This window comes from Salminus brasiliensis, chromosome 2, assembly GCF_030463535.1.
Source record: "Salminus brasiliensis chromosome 2, fSalBra1.hap2, whole genome shotgun sequence".
NCBI classification, from domain to species: Eukaryota; Metazoa; Chordata; class Actinopteri; order Characiformes; family Bryconidae; genus Salminus; species Salminus brasiliensis.
The window spans coordinates 15,202,742-15,220,433 of record NC_132879.1 but is presented as its reverse complement, the minus strand read 5'-3'; the positions used below and the strand labels follow the sequence as shown (position 1 = coordinate 15,220,433).

The window sequence follows — 17,692 nt, the reverse complement described above, 5'->3', positions numbered from 1 at the left end:
TACTGTGGTTAAGCTTAAGGTTAGGGTAAGGGCAAGGGTTAGATTGGGTTTAGGTTATAGTTATTGAGTTAGGTTTAGATGTTGTAGGCCAAGTTTAAGGTTCAGGTAAAAGTTAGGTTTAGCCTACGTTCAGGTTAGAATTAGATTTAGGTGTAATAGGCTAAGTTTAGGGTTAGTTTAAGGTTTAGGTTGAGGTAATACAATTTCACTTGTTGCGTTGTAGCATTCGCTGTTCAAATCGTTTGATTTCGGTGTGCGTGGGTTGCGTCAGTTATTCATTCATACGCATACACAGATATTTTAGTCATATATGTATGTATTCCTCTTGACACCAGCCTGAAAACTTCAGCATTTGTTTTGTTTTGTTCTTCTGCTGTAGTTCATTACACAAAGTTTCAGGATTAATAGATATATAATTAATACATATATATATTATATATATATATATATATATATATATATATATATAGACTTCCATTGAGATTGAAAGCAACATGCTATTTTGGAGATACAATATTGTCATGATGACATGCACAAATCTAAATAATTGGTATTTTTTGCTACTGGGCTGCAGAAGGTGCTGTAAATACAAGTCGTGCCATAAGCTCCCCCCCATGGACAGCTGTACATGTGCATTTGCTGTGGGATATAGAACCATCGAAGACAACATTGAACAGGACTTTGCACAGTTCTTGCAGTTCAGAGGTCTCATGCAGCTCCACCAAAGTCACATCCAGTGCGGTAGCAGCATCCCAGTCCAGAGTGACAATGACAGAGATGCCATTCTCCCTATTACAAGTCAGCATACCATCAAAGTGATTTCTGGCAAAGCAAAAGGAGACTTTTTAAGTTTAATGGGAATGGGAAGCCATTATTGTTTTGATGTTTGTCACTGTATTTCATTAAACCAACACAGCTGACTCAGTGTACACTTGTTAAAACCTTATGTTCAGTCATCCCTGTTGGTAAAGTGTCCCTGCAAGGAACCATCTTTACCAGTGCATTCGAAGAACTGTTAAAACATTAGGAATAATTTCAAAGGTTCAGAATAAATGTTTTAATAATAAAAACCCATTTTCCCCTGATTAATCTGTTCAATCATTCATATTTATATGTCACAACATATATGTCACAACATATTTACTGTACAAGAAAATAAATGATTACATGACTTAGAAATCAAGTAGCTGAAGGCTGTTTACATCATGTTTAATGGGCATTGCATGGCAAACATGAGCTCACACAGCAGTAAAACACTGCTGCATGTGTGAATGATGCGAAGCTTGACCACTACCAGTAATAGTATTTGGGTAATTTCTGGAGTAAGCAGTAAATGGTTCCATTATGCAAAATCAGCCTTAGTGTACAGCCAGTGCTGAGTGCTGTTTGTTAGCAGTGAAGGATCAAGAGGTCAAGAACTTGTCTGTGTTTACATCAGGCTGTTTTTGACGATGCTTATACACAGGAGACACCAGCCAGCAACCAAAAGCCCAGCGTACATCACTGCAGTGAAGTTCGTCAATGTGTGTATCTGCGGTGATGGGAACCGCTTGCCTGCTTGACCCTTCCCACCATCACCAACACACTCAAACGTGACCGAGCGACTGCATCCCATAATTCCCTCATGAGAAAGCGCTGCCTGAGGATGTGTGTGAGTGTGTGTGTGTGTATGTATGATCTTTTACACTCTACTCAACTGCTCTGTAGCTGCATGTCTCCTGCGGGATTATCTTTATATACTGCAGTTTGTTTTACTTCGACATCTGGCAGTGATGTTCTGCCCTGACTCAAAAGGCGGGAACTGTTTTGGGAAAGAGACTTGGGTCGAGATGGGGGGGTCATTTTAGCCCCCTAAAACAGCCACCACTCTTAGTGTACAGTCTCACGGGAGATACCGACAGCTTTGAGGAGAAAGTGAAGCAGAGAAAGACTAAAAAAAAGAGTATCGGGTCTTTCTTTACACACAGCTGGAGGACCTCCAGCTTCCTGTGGGTTGAGAAATGTGTTCGTCGCCCACGGGTGGGTGTGGGAGACGGACACAAAGCAGCACCACGGCCATTCCTCCAACACCCGCACACATGGATCCACACCATGCGTAGAATTACACATAGTACACAGAATGATGATGCTTGTGAAAATCCCCTCTGACACAGGGAACTCCTCGGGCATTGTACAATACCCTCTCCTCTACAGCCCACAACCATTCATTACAGGTTATTTTGGACAATCACCATGTTCCCAGAAAGAGTGATTTGTGGCCCCCTCATTATTTTGTCAGACTCATTGAGGTTTGAGTTTACCAAGGCAACGGTCAGTGGTTTTGATGACTGGGCAGTTAACAGCTACTAAAATGTTCACACACTCTTAGAAGAGGTGCTACTCTGAAACGTTCAATTTACTTTAAAATGTTATTGTCAAGTGCTTCCACACACCTGTTCCACACAGCTTCTAATTTACAATGGCATGCAAAAGTCTTGGCACCCATGGTCAAAATATCTGTTATTGTGAATAATTAGGTGAGTAGAAGACAAACCGATCTCCAAAAGACATGAAGTTAAAGATCTTACATTTTTCAACATTTTAAGAAAGTTTCAGTTAATATTTAATACATTCATTCCCAAAACAAAGCAAAGGTACATGTTTGTGTTGGTTAATAAAACTTAAATATTTATTGTATGAGTTATTGTTGTATAGGTAACAAAGCAACACCATATTAATAAAGCAAACAATCCAAACCTTTTGAGCAGTACTCCCAGTGCAGTGTTTCTGCAGTGGTTCTTTAAAAAAAGCAATGGTTCTATATCAAACCATGACCTCTCAAAGAGCTCTCAGTGGTTCCAAACAGCACTCATTCCACTATAATGAGTCAAAGGAACCTTTTGCAGTACTACAATAACTCCACAATAACTTTCTGCAAAGCGAATAATGTAGGTATCGAAAGCTTTATCTCTGCTATTCCAATATTTGTTCTGATGTCAAGGAATGACAAAACAAGGCAAATAGTATCTGTCCACAAAACAACACAATATTATGAATAATAATAAAATATTTCAGCCTTTGAATAAGAACCCAAGTTGCATTCAAACCACTGACCTGAAGTGCCTTTACAAAAAATGATTTGTGAAACCTTCGCTGACTCACAGTAGAGACAGTGAATTGCTCTTTTCATACCTCCGCTGAACTGACATAAGGAGTAATGCCCATAAAGGCCCAAGCATGTTAACAGCAGCAGTGGTCAGAAGAATCGACATTAGAGCCTCATAAAGCTCTCCAGTTTCCATCCTAAGTCACTGAGTCACTCTATTGCTAGTCCATTAAATCCCAGCCTTCCCAGTGATATAATACATGATATATAATAACGGCATATAAAGGAAATCAAGCAGATAAGGGAGTGATAAAACAATTAGCTGTAATAATCCTATTTTAAAGATGTTTTTGGCTCATTGGAATTGAAGCAGACATTTCTGGTGTCTAAGGCCAAACAGAACGGAAATGAATAGCCTATCTATTTGGTGACTTGCCAAAAAGCCCTCCTACACGTAACTTTATGTCAGGCTTTTTAATTCTCTTTTCCTGCACTCATTTGCCATTTATACATGGCAGGGTTAACATATAAGGGTCTGTTTCCCCCTGCAAGCTAAAACTTTGGCATTGGCTATGGGAAAAGTGATCCACTGTGTTCTTGTTAAAATAAGCCTTTTTCTTTTTTTCACCCGTCCATTCCCTTGAGATAAGACGTCTGCTATCTAGAGAGCTCTCTGGCTCACGTTCCCTCCTCCCCCAGACCCCTAAAAGAACCTAAGCTCCACCCACTCCGTCACTGACCCCAAACAGAGTGAAGCTAAGCCCAAGCAGAACCGTTTCTATGGCCGTACCTCACTATTAACATCCATTACACAAATACTCCCAATCAGATATGTCTGATTTCACCCTTTTTTATTTCCTTTGATTTAGAGCCACGATTGTTCAAGTGTATAATCAGTTCCAATCAATGTTTTGTACAGCACTGTACTGATAACATCTACAAGACATAAAATACAGGCTTTAATAACATTACATCTTGGAACCACAGCTACAGATTTTAAATATCAAGCCATTGTTGTGTTATTTTTGCCTGCCTTGAACAGCAACATTGGATCAGACTGGCGCTAAAAAGAAATGCAAAACACTCCAAAGCAAAGACAGGGAGGCATAAATCAACTGCATTCCAAATATAGTTTCCCACTAGGAGGGACAAACTAACACATGGACGAACTATGATGTTCTTCTCACAGTGTGTTTTTTATTGTGGAGATAGAATTTCACCAAAGAGAATATTTTCAGCTCTCTCCAAGGCAATGTTGGAGAAGCATCTACCACATCTGCAAAACATATTAACATACAAAATCATCATTGTACAATTATGATTGCATAAATAGCCCCGATGTATTTTCCAGCTCAGGCTGGAGAACTTGCTGAAATTTCTGCGAGATCTGAAAAAGTGCTTGCAGGGAGGATTTGACCACTTCCTGTCTGAAATGCCGCTCAAAACATGACAGAGCTCACCACAAACCAGCTGTGTCTCCCCAACAGCAACAACAACAACAACAGCATGGCAAGATATCAACGCTGGGAACTGTTACCAGAACATGGAGTGACGAGAGATGAACAAGACATTATACGAGCTCAAAAAAGCTTTAATGTGGCAGAGTCAGCAGTGTTCTTCAGGACCTGATGAGTTGGCCTCGTCATAGTCTACCAAATCTGGAGCAACCGCTCAAAAATTCCTACACATCTCTGGTGTAGAACAGTCTGGGTTCATTCCATGACACAGCTATATATTTATATACCAACGTCTTTCCTCTTCTACTGATTTAAATTCAGCTGATGAAGGCCTTGTTAGTCAGCTGACATGTTGTGTTTAATTAGGTAATTAGATAATTACACTAAGTCTGCAGAGCTGTGATCCATAAGGAACCCAATTTGAAATTTGAACCCCTTGATGTAGAGCCATAATGACGGGAAGGTCTTTAAATGTTGAAAAGCTTCTTTACACTCACACATCTGATTTACGAATTTAGAAAAAGGAATCATATATGGAAGGGTTTCTTAGGTGACCTGAAGTACTTAATCTTTGGAATGTTGTTTGTTGCCAATAGTGGGCATATTACTCAAGATAAAAGACACAAGAGGAAAGAAAAAGATTGCTTTCTCTCATGCATGAGGCATTAAATAATGCAAGGAAATTAAATTACCTGAATGCTTCAGCATTTAAAGCCTGTCTAGAATATTGCTCTGATTGTCCTGCACTGTCCAGGGCAGGGGCGCTGCCAGGGATTTTGGGCCCCATTAAAAGATATTACACTGGCCCCTACAACTTTGCTAATTCTGCCAAAATACTCAAATAATATTTTTTAGGGCGCCTGTCAGTCACAGGCCCTTAAAATCATCCTAACTCCCGCCCCCAAATACGGCTGCCTGGTCCAGAATCGTAGAGCAATACAGGACAATGAGTTTGCATGCAAACCTCAACAGCTGCCATGGACTTGGTTTTAGGAGCTTTCCAGTCTTTTGGGTGGATTCAAAAGGTGTCTGCAAGATTCTGCCAAAAACGTTCTGCCAAAAGTAATGCTTTCTTAAATCCGTAATTCCTAATGCAGGTCAAAGGGACCTTATCAATTGTGGTATTGGAGGGCAGTTTGGTGGTTTTCCTGTTCCAACATTTTATGTAAAACCGGCTAATTAACTGTTGAAACAGGAAAATAATGACTTAGCATCTCAAAGTAAAGACTTAGTATCTAAAAAAAAAAAAAAAAAAACTTAGCATCTCAAAATAATGAAAAAGTATCTCAAAATAACAACTTAGCATCTCAAAATAATGAAATTGTATCTTAAAATACCAGCTTAGCACCTCAAAATAAGGAAATTGTACCTCAAAATAATAACTTAGCATTATGAAATAGTATGTCAAAATAATGACATAGATATGCTATGCTGGATATGCTAGAAGTGGCCAGAATGAGCTTCCATGCTGTGGAATCCCATTTCCGAGGCACCAATCAGATTACTCTTTGTCCAAAACCAAACCTTTTTCCAAGCCTCGCTGATGTTGTTTCCAGACACTGACAGAGACCTAATTGTGGAACTGGTGAAGGCAGAACTTAAGAGTAAGTAACAGAAACTGCAACAGAAAAACCTCGTCTTCAATCCTGAATGGGTGTTATTTTACTCTAAAGCACCCTGAAGTTTAACCAAATAATGTGAATCTGACAACAATTCCTATAGCCTGATCAGCATGATGGTGACCACAGCTTAACGTGAAGGTAAATGACCCTGGTGGTTTCTTTAAACAACAAACATGCTCCTGCAGTGGATGACATTGCTGAACAATACATTGTGGGTAATGAGAAAATGGAAACTCGGCTCCTCTTTGTGTTTATACGGGATACTCAACCATGACTGGTTTCATGCCCTACATCTCGGGTTCTGTTTGGAAGTTGGGTAGGAAACTGTGGCTTTTAGCTTCGTCTTTTTAAAAAGAAGTCATAAAGAAGTCTCAAACAGTAAAGAAATGAGCGTGTGGTGAAGCAGAGATCTGTTTTTTTTAGATGTGGCTTCATGTCTGTTCTCCTCCGAGGCTCATTAGGGATAAATTGTTGGCATAAAACATGTTTGGAAACTTCAAATTAAACTTTCAAACTTTGAAAAATTTAAAAGCCGACACCCGTTCAAGTCAACGGTCAACTAGGTTGCTCCTCTTCTCTTAATAAAGCGCAGAATATCTCCTCCACAATTTACTGCCTTGCATTAATAGGTCAGAGACACTTTGTCTCTCTGGCTTCAGCATGACTGTGCTCAGCTGCTGCTGCGGAGAACAGAGCCAGAAAGATGTCGCCTGAGAATTCCAGTAAGTTCCGTTTGTGGAGAAGGCACCGGATGTAAAAGCCCAGAGAGTGAGCTGCACCCTTAAACTGCTGGCCACATCTGGTCTGTACAACCCCAGTTTGCACACATGCACTTTACATTAGGGTAGGTTGAAGCATAGACTATAACCTTCAATATTTACAGTTCAACAATTCATAAACTCTTGATTTATTATACTCTTGACCATTTTAAAAAAAATAATGTATACAGTGTGGATTTAAATATTGCAGACAATTTGCTTAATATAGTTTTGTGGTTTAAATATTTCAAGAATTCTGAGAAAAAATAAGCTATTAATCAAAGAATGATATATGGTAATTAGAAGAGTAAGAAAATGCAGAATGGTTGTGCCGCTTCAGTGGTTCCTACTTTCAGAGAGTTGCTAGGCTGTTCTTACATGGTCACCAGGTGGTTGCTTTGGCACCCCTACATAGTTGTTAGGTGTTTGATATGGTATCACAGATAGTTGCAATGGTGTCACTAACTCGTTGCTATGATGTTTCTAAGTGACTGCTAAATTGTTACTATGGTATCCCAGGTGGTTGCAGTGGTGTCACTAACTCATTGCCATGATATTTCTAATTGATTGTTAAATTGTTGCTACGTGTTTGCTATGATTTTGCTAAGTGATTGTTTGGCAGTAGTGGTGTTGTTGCTATGGTATTGCTCTTTTTTGCTCAGAGTGCATATATTTAAATTTCAGTGTATGTTAAATTTGCTGTAGGTTTATGGTTAATATATAATAGATTATCATGTGGTAAGTGGCTAAAACCAACAAGTTGCTCCCTTACACTTTTTTAACCTAAACGTGCTACAAAGGGTTCTATAAGTGATGGTATGGAAAGGCATTTTTGTAAAAGAAATGTGTGTGAAGAACCTTTAAATTTGTAAACAGATTTTATATACACTTCAAACATTTAAAGCAAGACCTTTAAATATACTTTTACATCTCTTCTTCTTTCTTCTATGGCATCGCTTAAATAACCTGCAAATGGCACCCTTATTTTAAGAATGGATGTGCTTCTTTTAATCGAGACTGCTCTGAAGGAAAGTAAGATCTATGAGCTCATCCAGCTCCCTTCCATCACACTACACGTCTCAAGAAACAACCCCTCTACTTTAAACAACACACCCCCAAGTCCTACCTCTCACCAGCACCCCGGCAGCACCGTGAGAACTGCAGCACACCCCCCCACATCAAAAGTGAGGGGGACAAAAAAGCCAGCTGAATACAATTAATGCTCTGGCATTAAATTCCACTTTTTCCACTTCCACAAACATAGCAGGGAAATGGAGGGAAAGAGAGGGATGGAGGGGAAAAAACAACAGATGAGGAAGTGGAGGTTTGCTTAAGCATTTCTGTGGTGCTAGGTATGGTCAGATGTGGCAGTGCATAATTAAACCCAGACTGAGCTCATTTTAAATGATAATGCAATGTATACATTCAGACTGACCTGTAGATATTAGTGGTGATCTGTAAGCTTAAAAGTATTACGTAGTCAAAACAACTATTGCAAGTTAGCAACATGTGCTAATACTATTACCTTCTCTGTGTTTTGGGACATACACAAACACAAACACACTCATGTGTAGATGTACACAAAAACACACTGTCCCTTTTATACAGGGTTAGTTATCACTAAAAACAGAGTGATAATATTTTTCTTTGGCCTTCCCACTGAGCTTTCTGTCGACCCGACGCTGTCCCTGTTTGATTTGGACCCAGTGCAGAGAATCAGGCTGGACAGCACAACTTTAGACTGATGAAAAAGAGGCACAGCCTCTAAATTCTGCATTCTTTTATTAAACCGAGGAGAGGCCTCTGTCCAGTCTAAGTAAGGCTTAGCACATAATCCATCAGAGGTATAAAACTATAGCAGTGATGCTGCTGTGACATGCACTGTGTGCTAAAACTCCTATCAGGATTCAATCCTCATCTCAAAAAACTTTACAGAAAAGGGAAAAAATATCTATTTATTAATTTTATTTATTTATCTTGTTATTTTTCTAATGGTCTATTTATCATAAAATTATGAGACAGCGTAAAGAACAACTGGCAGATTACAAATATGTCGAAAAGTGAAAAATGGCACCCCACCCTCTTTAGTCAAGCTTCTTAATATTCCAACTGTTTCATAAATAAAGTGTATTGTTGTGAATGATGTTGCTGTTTTTAGAAATACTATCAGTAGTAGTAGACGCACTAGTAGAACTAATACAACTAGAAGTATATGTGCTACAATAAACGCTAAACACACCTATTGCTTGTTTCTAATGTAAAGTCTCTTCAGTACTGTTATTGCATTACCCGTGAAAGCGCTGCCAGCTGCAGTGATTCACATCTGGAGGTTGAAATTATTTAAATGTGCTCCACGTGAAGAAAATGAGCAATGGATGACCACTGATGACACATTGCTGAATCTTGTTCAATTTGGGTACTTTAAACTTTGAACATTCTTGTGTTGAGTTGTAAGCCTATCCATTTCTAGCTCTTTCTGGTGCCACTATTACTTCCAGAGATCTAGATCTATCTAGGTGAGCTTGCATATCACTGTGTAACTCAAAAATAAAAAGTAAAGTTGGCATTTTGGAGATGCATGACTGATATGTTATGTACGTTACAAAACCTGCCATGACCATGTAGAACATTGTCTTTAATGGCTTAAACTTGATCATGAAGGTTAAGTTTACCTACTGACCCATCAATGGTGCAGAACAGTGGCATAAAAATTCTAAATAATGAGGATGAGGAGACGTTTTTGTTTATTCAGCCTACACAAGTCATTCAGACTGCTGCAATATCTCTTTAGAGCCACTTGATTGTCCAGTGTAAGAACTCAGCAGGTTGGAAACTACTACAAATCATCATATAGCTCAATAGTTCAAGTATATGACAAATAAAACATCCAATTTCCCTTTTAAAAATATGACCATTCACATGCATATACAGTAAACATCATACAAAATAAACACTCTGGATTTAGGGATTTTTTAGTAATTTAGGTTTTTAGTAATTTACCCAAAGTTCTGTAAATCTTGTCCAACCTTGGCAACAGTAGCTAAAAAAGTACAGGTATGCAGACATTACATGGATAGGTCAATTCTGTGACCTATGAGTGGCAAGACCTACAAATTGATCAGGTAGCCCTGATCAGGAGAGCTGATCATTCAGGTTCAGGGGCTTACTTCTCGAAACCCTGTAAAAGCTAAGCATGGGCCGCTGTGTTTTGTGATGCAGCAGGGTCACAGCAAAGCTGATGGAAAGCACATGGTGGTGGTGGGTGTGTGTGTATAGCTCTGCCTGCCTGCCTGTCTCACGGGCACTTCGTACTGCTCTTAATGTGAAACACATGTTTTCATCTGCCAGGCATGCAGCACAGCTGGGGGGTGGGGAAGGGGGTGCAGGAAACAGCTGATGACGCAGAGTTAGTACTACTCCCTTCAGACACAAACTGAAATTTATCATGGGCAGTTCCCTCGAACCCGGCATGCAGATACGAGAAAACCTGGCTAAACACACGCAGCGGTCACCATTCGTTACGGCAGCATCTGGAGCTGTTTTATGGGGGGTCAGGGTATGTCTCTGTTATGACCACCATAATGAAATACAGGCCAAAATGCTATGTTTTTGCATATGATGTACAGCCTTGGATCAGGCACAGTGACTTTTTTTATTATTATTATTATTTTGATTCTTTGTAAACTGGTTATAAAACCATATGTTAGCAAGAACAGCATGTTTGGGTAAATAAGTATTTAGAGATATGCAGGCGCAAGAATGCTACTGCTAGACCTGTGTCCGATGATAGTAAACCATGTCAGCACAGTATCAACCCTCAATGATCGTAAAAGTAGTATAATAGGAATAGTAGTATAATAGTTTCATGCAAACAAAACAGTAACAAAATAATACATAATAGTAATGATAAATAAATAATGTAACATAATAACATATTATTCTTGTAACATAATATTTTCATGCAAAACATAGTAAGACTAAAACTTAGACATGCACTGGTTGAGCATGCTCAGTGCTGCAGGCGGATTATCATGCCTAAAGAAAGCCATCTGTGGTGCAATGTATGTTTTAGGGACTCCTCAGGACAGAGCATCAGGTTTCACACATCAACAAACAGTGCTGACTCTTAAGCTAACCAGCTATTGAGACCACAGCACGGTCAAGGTTGTGTCGTCCTCTTTATCTTTAGTAAGTTTGTTGTGTTCTTTTTTTTTTTTTGACAAAAATGAAGCTTCAGCTCACATTTCATCACTGTGCTTTTTCCTATGATTGCTTGAGAGGTATGGCTACACAAAATAAAGGGGCGACAAATGATTCTGTAGAAGAACCACTGTAGGTTCCACAAAGAACCACTTTTGTAAAAGAGCTATGCAAGTTCTTTAAATAAGTTGATATTTTTTAAAATTTAAGCTACAGTTAGTGCTAACTACCACCACCACCACCCCCACCACTACCAGAGCCTGGTTTAAGAGTTTAAGTGTTTAGGTGGTTATGTTTTTTTTTCCAAACCCCAGCCAGCTTAGTCAATGTAATAGCAGGCTCAATGGCTGCATTCATGAGCAGAACAGCTGGTCAAATTAGCTTGCTGGGAGGACATAGACAGCTCATACTGGCCTTGTTTCACCTGAATGGGATATACAAGTAAACAACAAGATGGACAAACCTGGAAAACCCCAAAATTAGTCCCCAATAAAGCTCCACCTGAGATCAATTCAACCACATCTTGTTTTTGTGGAGTAAATTAGCACCAGACCTTTACAGAATGCACTGAATGCTGAAGGTAATACGGCAGTTTAAAAACAACAAGAAGTCCAATTCTGCATCTCTGGATCTTAGATTTAGATTCGACTCAACACTGCTTTCAGCCTCTTGTCCACCCTGTTAACCCATACTGAGGACAGAGGAACAGTGTTTGAAGTAGCCTCTCAGTCAGAGACAAGCTATTCAAACAACTCATTAGCACTAAAACAGTGTTCACACATACACACACAGTGCAAACTAGTCAGTAGACTGAACTGCTTGTCAAACACACTCGCTTAGTGAGAGAATAAACATCTTAAATTTCTCAGACACCGCTGTGAAAGGGAAACGTGTGCAATGATGCTGTAAACACACCCCGTGTGGCACAATGCCCACCTCAATAACGTTTACCCTGACTCACCCACAAGGACACACCACACATTTAACACACGCCAACAAATACCTGCATCACAAAAGTTGCCAGAAACGTTGGACACAACTTTCTGACTATATATAGCAAAGTAACTGATATGGCTGAGTGTTGGTTGCTGGCTGATTAATATTTAGTGTTTTAATGTTTGCTATAATTTGACTGTGATCAAAGATAAGATGGCATAGTCTTGGTAGCATAACAGAATGCACAGCTCCCGCTCACTGACAGATACTTTCAGCCAGACAGAGTCTGGAAGATTGACCATAGTTCACTAGTTTCAGATCCACTGAAGAGTCTATTCAGATTAAAATCTAGACAACTCAATCAGTCAGGCCCAAATTAATCTTCTTGTTTTTCAAAATACGTCCAGAATACATGTTAAATGTCTTACTAACAACAGCAACCCTGGTCTGTCCTACAGTTCTAGATGACCATTGCGCTGAGGAGAGGGTTAACCATACAATATGGAACTATAAGGCCCCATCAGCAGGTCACGATTTTTTCCTCTTTCTCTCAAATGCATAACTTCCATTCATAATAAGGGTTAAATGTAATTTCTCTTTCTACATCTTATGCTTATTCTACACTAAATAAAGCAATGCACTGAATTGACTTGATTTAGATGTGCACATTATTTCCATACCATTTGCCATCAGTACACATTGGCCTTAAGTAAATGTAGCTTTAGTGTAGAATATTGGGTTCCAACACTACCTTTGCTGTAGCAGACTAGGGTTCGATTCCCTGGCCAGGCAAGCGCACAACGCTACACCTATTAGAATGCTTGGGAAAGCCTACTAAATTTACATTTAGCTACAACAGGTTCCTTGAGCGATGCCATGGGAGAACAATTTTTTGTTCCATAAAGAACCAAGTTTGCAAAGAGATGTATGTGTGTAGAACCTTTTAAAGGTTTAAAGAAGTGGATTTAAGGGTACTTTAAGTTAAATAGGGTCCTTTATAAAAACCAAAAGTGCTTAACCTTTGGCATCACTCGAAGAACCCCTTGTAGATCCTATGTTCATGATTCCATGATTCGGTTGTAAGTTGCTCTTATTTAGAGTGTCAGCTAAACGCCATAAATGTAAATGTGCATATTATGTCAACACAGTTATGGCCAATTGTTATCTGAAAGGCATGATAAGTGTTTAGTTCATGCAGAAATGATGTCAAGTATAAGTCAATTCAGCACGCCCTTACTGTCTGCTTTCAGATGCTTTAAGATGAAAAACTGAACAATGAGCCTGGACGTTAGGGAGTTCTGACTGTTCTGTCATTGTAAAAGTGGAACCACAGAGTTGGACAACATTCAGTTTGTGCCAATATGAAGCAGACAAGCAGAAACTCACACACACTATAGCAGAGAGAAAGCAGCAGAGGAATGTTCCTCCAGATTACTGGAGCTTACCTTCTCAACTTCTCAAGGTTTACGCTCCTCTATACGTCTCTCAAACCCTGAGCATGCCTCTGCTTCAGACTCCCTCTCTACACTGCTGCTGCCTCTCTCTCTCTCTCTCTCTCTCTCTCTCTCTCTCTCTCTCTCACTCTCTTTCTCTCTCACACACACATACACACACTCTGACGAGCTCTGCCTCTCAGCTGCTCCTGTTACGTGTGAGTAACAGTCTCCAATGATGTGGGGCTTTTGTTCTGTGGAGGCTGGCTCACAATCCTGCACTCTCTGCTGATGACGGAGTGGACAGAGGGTTTATCCTCCTGTCCATGGTCCCCAGAGGGGGGAGGGGGGGGGGGTGGGGGGGGGGGGTAACTAGAGATCTTGATCATGAAGGTTTAAAAGAAATAAAAATTGTTATACTTCAAAATATTTATGCAGAAATGTCTTTTGTAAAGGGTTCATGCCATGGCAAAACATGTTTTCCTTGCCCTTATGAAATGAAAGAGCTGGTAAAGACTGTTCAAAAACATTTCCTTCCCCAGTCCTAACAGAGCACGGACAAACTGAGCTGCAAAAAAACACAGTTTACCGGCTGTACCAAAAACCTTGTATCTCCATTTGTGTAGCTTTTTTACTTATTCATCCTTTATAAGATCACAATGTCATGATGAAAGGATCAGATTCCACTGAAGGTGAAGAAGTTGCAATTTAATACAATTTACACACAATCAATTGTAAATCAAACAGTGATGATGTATGAGCCCATTCACCCTACAGCAGTTTAGCTCCGCCCCTTCACACTGAAGTTACAAGGATTGTCAGTCCGGACTGCTCTTTGAGACAGAAATTAGAGGAACCAATCAGAACATTAGCTATTGATACACAACAGCCTTGAAGACACAGTGACGAAAACAGACTGTTGATATTATATAAAAAAAAAGATTAAAAGAGGAGGAAAAATGATCATAAAAACATTTTTTCTGATACATAAAACCCAGGTATATAATAAAAATCTGTCATGACTAAGGGGAAAAGTTGTCATTTCTTGGATCACTTTTGGAAGGTACCAATCACTGCATACCAGAAAAAAAAAAAAAAAAAAAAATGAAGAATCTGAGCCACATTGACCAAATTATGATGTCTAGATGACTAGGTCAGAGCATCTCTCAAACTTGTCTTGTGGGATTTTTTTGGTATGCAGTGGTCAGTACCTACCAAAAGTGGTCCAAGAAAGCACACCTTACAACTTACAGAACTTAAAGAATCTGCTGCTAATGTATTGGTGCCAGATGCCACAGGACACAGGACTTCAGAGTTCTTGTGGTATCCATGAGTGGTAAGATCTGTTCTGGCAGCATTAGGCTATTTGTGGTGTGTGTTTGTGAATCTTACAATGTTCTCAAACTGAATTTACACTTTTTCTTGGACTACAAATAAAAAGATAACAATGTGAAATGTTTTGTTAATTTTTAGGTTTCAGAGTGCTGTGAGTTGATAGGTGAACCTCTGAAGCCATAGCTGAGAACATTTAAGAACAGTCTTTTAGAACATTCTTCTAAATGTCTCTGTGTTTGTCTTGAGATCCCTTGTAAATTGTTTTTGTTTCCAAAGCTTTCATGTAAGCCCTTGTTTATCTACTCAGATGCCCACTGAGGGGTCCACTTACTGATAGCAGCCCCCACTCACCCCAACTCACCCCAACCTGAGCTGAAACACTGCCCACTTCTTCAGCATCTAACGACCAAGAATAACAAAAGTGAGGGCAGACCAGGACAGAGTGAGACACTGAGGAAACAGGGAGAAAAATAGAAGGAAAAACAGAGAGAGCAGAAAAACAGAAGATGATGAAGGTCTGTACCGGTGTGTTCCTCGCTCTCCACAGATGTGCTGGTAAATTGCGTCCTTGAGTGAGAATCTGTTACGATGGATGTGTAGGAGATCCAGAAAACAAAGTAAAGATGGCAGACCCTCTCTCTCTCTCTCTCTCTCTCTCTCTCTCACACACACACACACACAAACTCAGAGACAGAAACACTCACACAGACTCACACACACAAACACACAGGTCTCCTCAGCAACAGCACTGCGTTTGGGTCTTTCACTGAAATCACGAGTGGCAGAGAAACAGAGCAAATCCTCCTTGGAAACTGGCAGCTACCAACATGAGCAGAGAAAGAAAGAGGAGAGTGAAAGCAGCTCTCTCAGAGCACGGCTCTCACTCTCAGCTGAAAGAAAAGTGTAAAAGATGGGGGAAAGGGGGTTTTGGACGATAGAAGGTGTATCAGCTGTGGTATAAGGTGAGGAGGGGGCTGGAGTGTGAGCATACACTCCTACACACACACACACACAGCACCATGGTCTGTTTTCACTCTTGGATCCTTTCCTGCCTGTGCGCTCACACTCTCGCACACTCTCTCTCCCCTTCTCCTTGTCTCTCTCTCTCTCTCTCCCCATCTTTCCTGTCTCTTCTTCTCTCTTTCTCTCTCTCTCCCTCTCTGCCCCTCTCTCTACTCACTCACTCCCTCTCCTTACCTCTTTCTTTTTTCCTTTTCTTTCTCTCTAGCTCTTTCTGTCTTTCTCTTTCTCTCCTCTCTGTCACTCTCTCACTTCTTTCATCTCTTTTTTCCTTCTCTTTTTCTCTCTGCTCCTTATCTCTCACACCCCACACCTACTATCTCTTTCTTTCTTTCCTCTCTCTCCTCCTTCTTCTTCTTCTCTCTCTCTCTCTCTCTCTCTCTCTCTCTCTGTCTCTCTCTCTCTCTCTCTCTCTCTCTCTCTCTCTCTCTCTCTCTCTCTCTCTCTCTCTCTCTCTTTTCCTTCCCGGGAAGTCGGCAGAGTGGGCTGGAAATTCATAACAGCGTCCAGCAGCTGAGTAAGGACTTTTCTCTTTATTGGAGGAACAAAAACAGAGAGAGCGAGCAAGAGAGAGAGAGAGAGAGAAGCTGGCACAGTCACTCCTCTAATTGTGTGAGTGAATGCGAGGGGCCGTGAAGTACAGACAGTAATTAGAGAAGACTTCGGTACCCAGCAGAACAGAGCCGTCACATCTCATAAACACACTCCTTGAATCCCGACACTGTTGTAACTCTTTCATTTTAACCCTTTAATTCCCACTACACTTCAATCTTTTGTTTACAGCAATCCGAGCACTGAACCACAGCGTGCAGAAACATACCGTGCTTAGTGTTTTGGCACTGGAGCCAACAGCTGATTAAAGAACATTGAAAACATCCAGCATGAAGTCTCGACTCAACATGGGGCTAGTGCTCAACTAGTGTTTTGATTACTAGGGTTGACTACATGCTTAGTCCCTACTGCCTAGCATGCCAGCTGAGCAGAAAGTCTTTTAGCACATACACATACACACACACACACACACACATACACACTAAGCCATATCTATCTATCTATCCATCTATCTATCTATCTATCTATCTATTCATCCATCCATCCATCCATCCATCCATCCATCCATCTATCCATCCATCCATCCATCCATCCATCCATCCATCTATCTATCTATCTATCTATCTATCTATCTATCTATCTATCTATCTATCTATCTATCTATCTATCTATTTGTCAGTCACTCTATAAGACAGGAACTGAAATTGTCTCAGAAGTGGAATTCAGACTTTGGAAAAGCACTTGGGTTCAGCGTTATTAGTGTCGTCTGAGCTTCTATCTCTCTCCCAGGAACAAAGAAAGATTATGAAAATCTCTCTCTCTCTCTCACTCTCTGTCTCTCTCTCTCTCTCTCTCTCTCTCTCTCTCCTGCGTGCTCTCTCCCTGTGTGTGTGTATCCCATGGTTATAAATGATGCACATGTGGCTGGATGGCGATATGTCAGTTCAAACCCAGTGATTCAACAAGTGAAGAATGCAGATGCTCAAGCAGACAATGAGTTAGATTTTAGGGTTTTAATCCTCCTGAGCCTAAGAGGGCACGGCACGTTATAAACAAACGCAAGCATGCGCATGCACACATACTCCGTCATGGCCCGTTACCAGTCAACTGGATGGTTTGTTTGGCTTTTTCCGAGGCACAGATAGAACTTATCAACAAACGTCTGGGATAGAAAGAAAAAAAAACGATGGGGGTGTGTGAGAGAGAGGCAGTGGAGACAGGAAATGCACGCTGACCTCACTGACCTCTGTGGCTCTGATGAACACATATACATAATCGCAGGCCTGGGAACAGG

The 17,692-nt window shown here is 40.3% G+C and overlaps 1 protein-coding gene across 2 annotated transcripts in view; it reads right to left on the bottom strand.

Annotated features, from left to right (window-relative positions):
- pdgfrb (platelet-derived growth factor receptor, beta polypeptide) overlaps window positions 1-15,449 on the bottom strand; it is a 48,921-nt gene extending 33,472 nt beyond the window's left edge. Inside the window, exon 1 of one of the 2 annotated variants that reach the window (XM_072668279.1) lies at window positions 15,350-15,449. The gene's annotated coding sequence lies outside the window, so the exon portion shown is untranslated. Of the gene's footprint in view, window positions 1-13,503; window positions 13,698-15,349 lie in introns of those variants that run through there. The other variant, XM_072668278.1, reaches the window with a different exon arrangement.
- Between the last annotated feature and the right edge of the window lie 2,243 nt (window positions 15,450-17,692).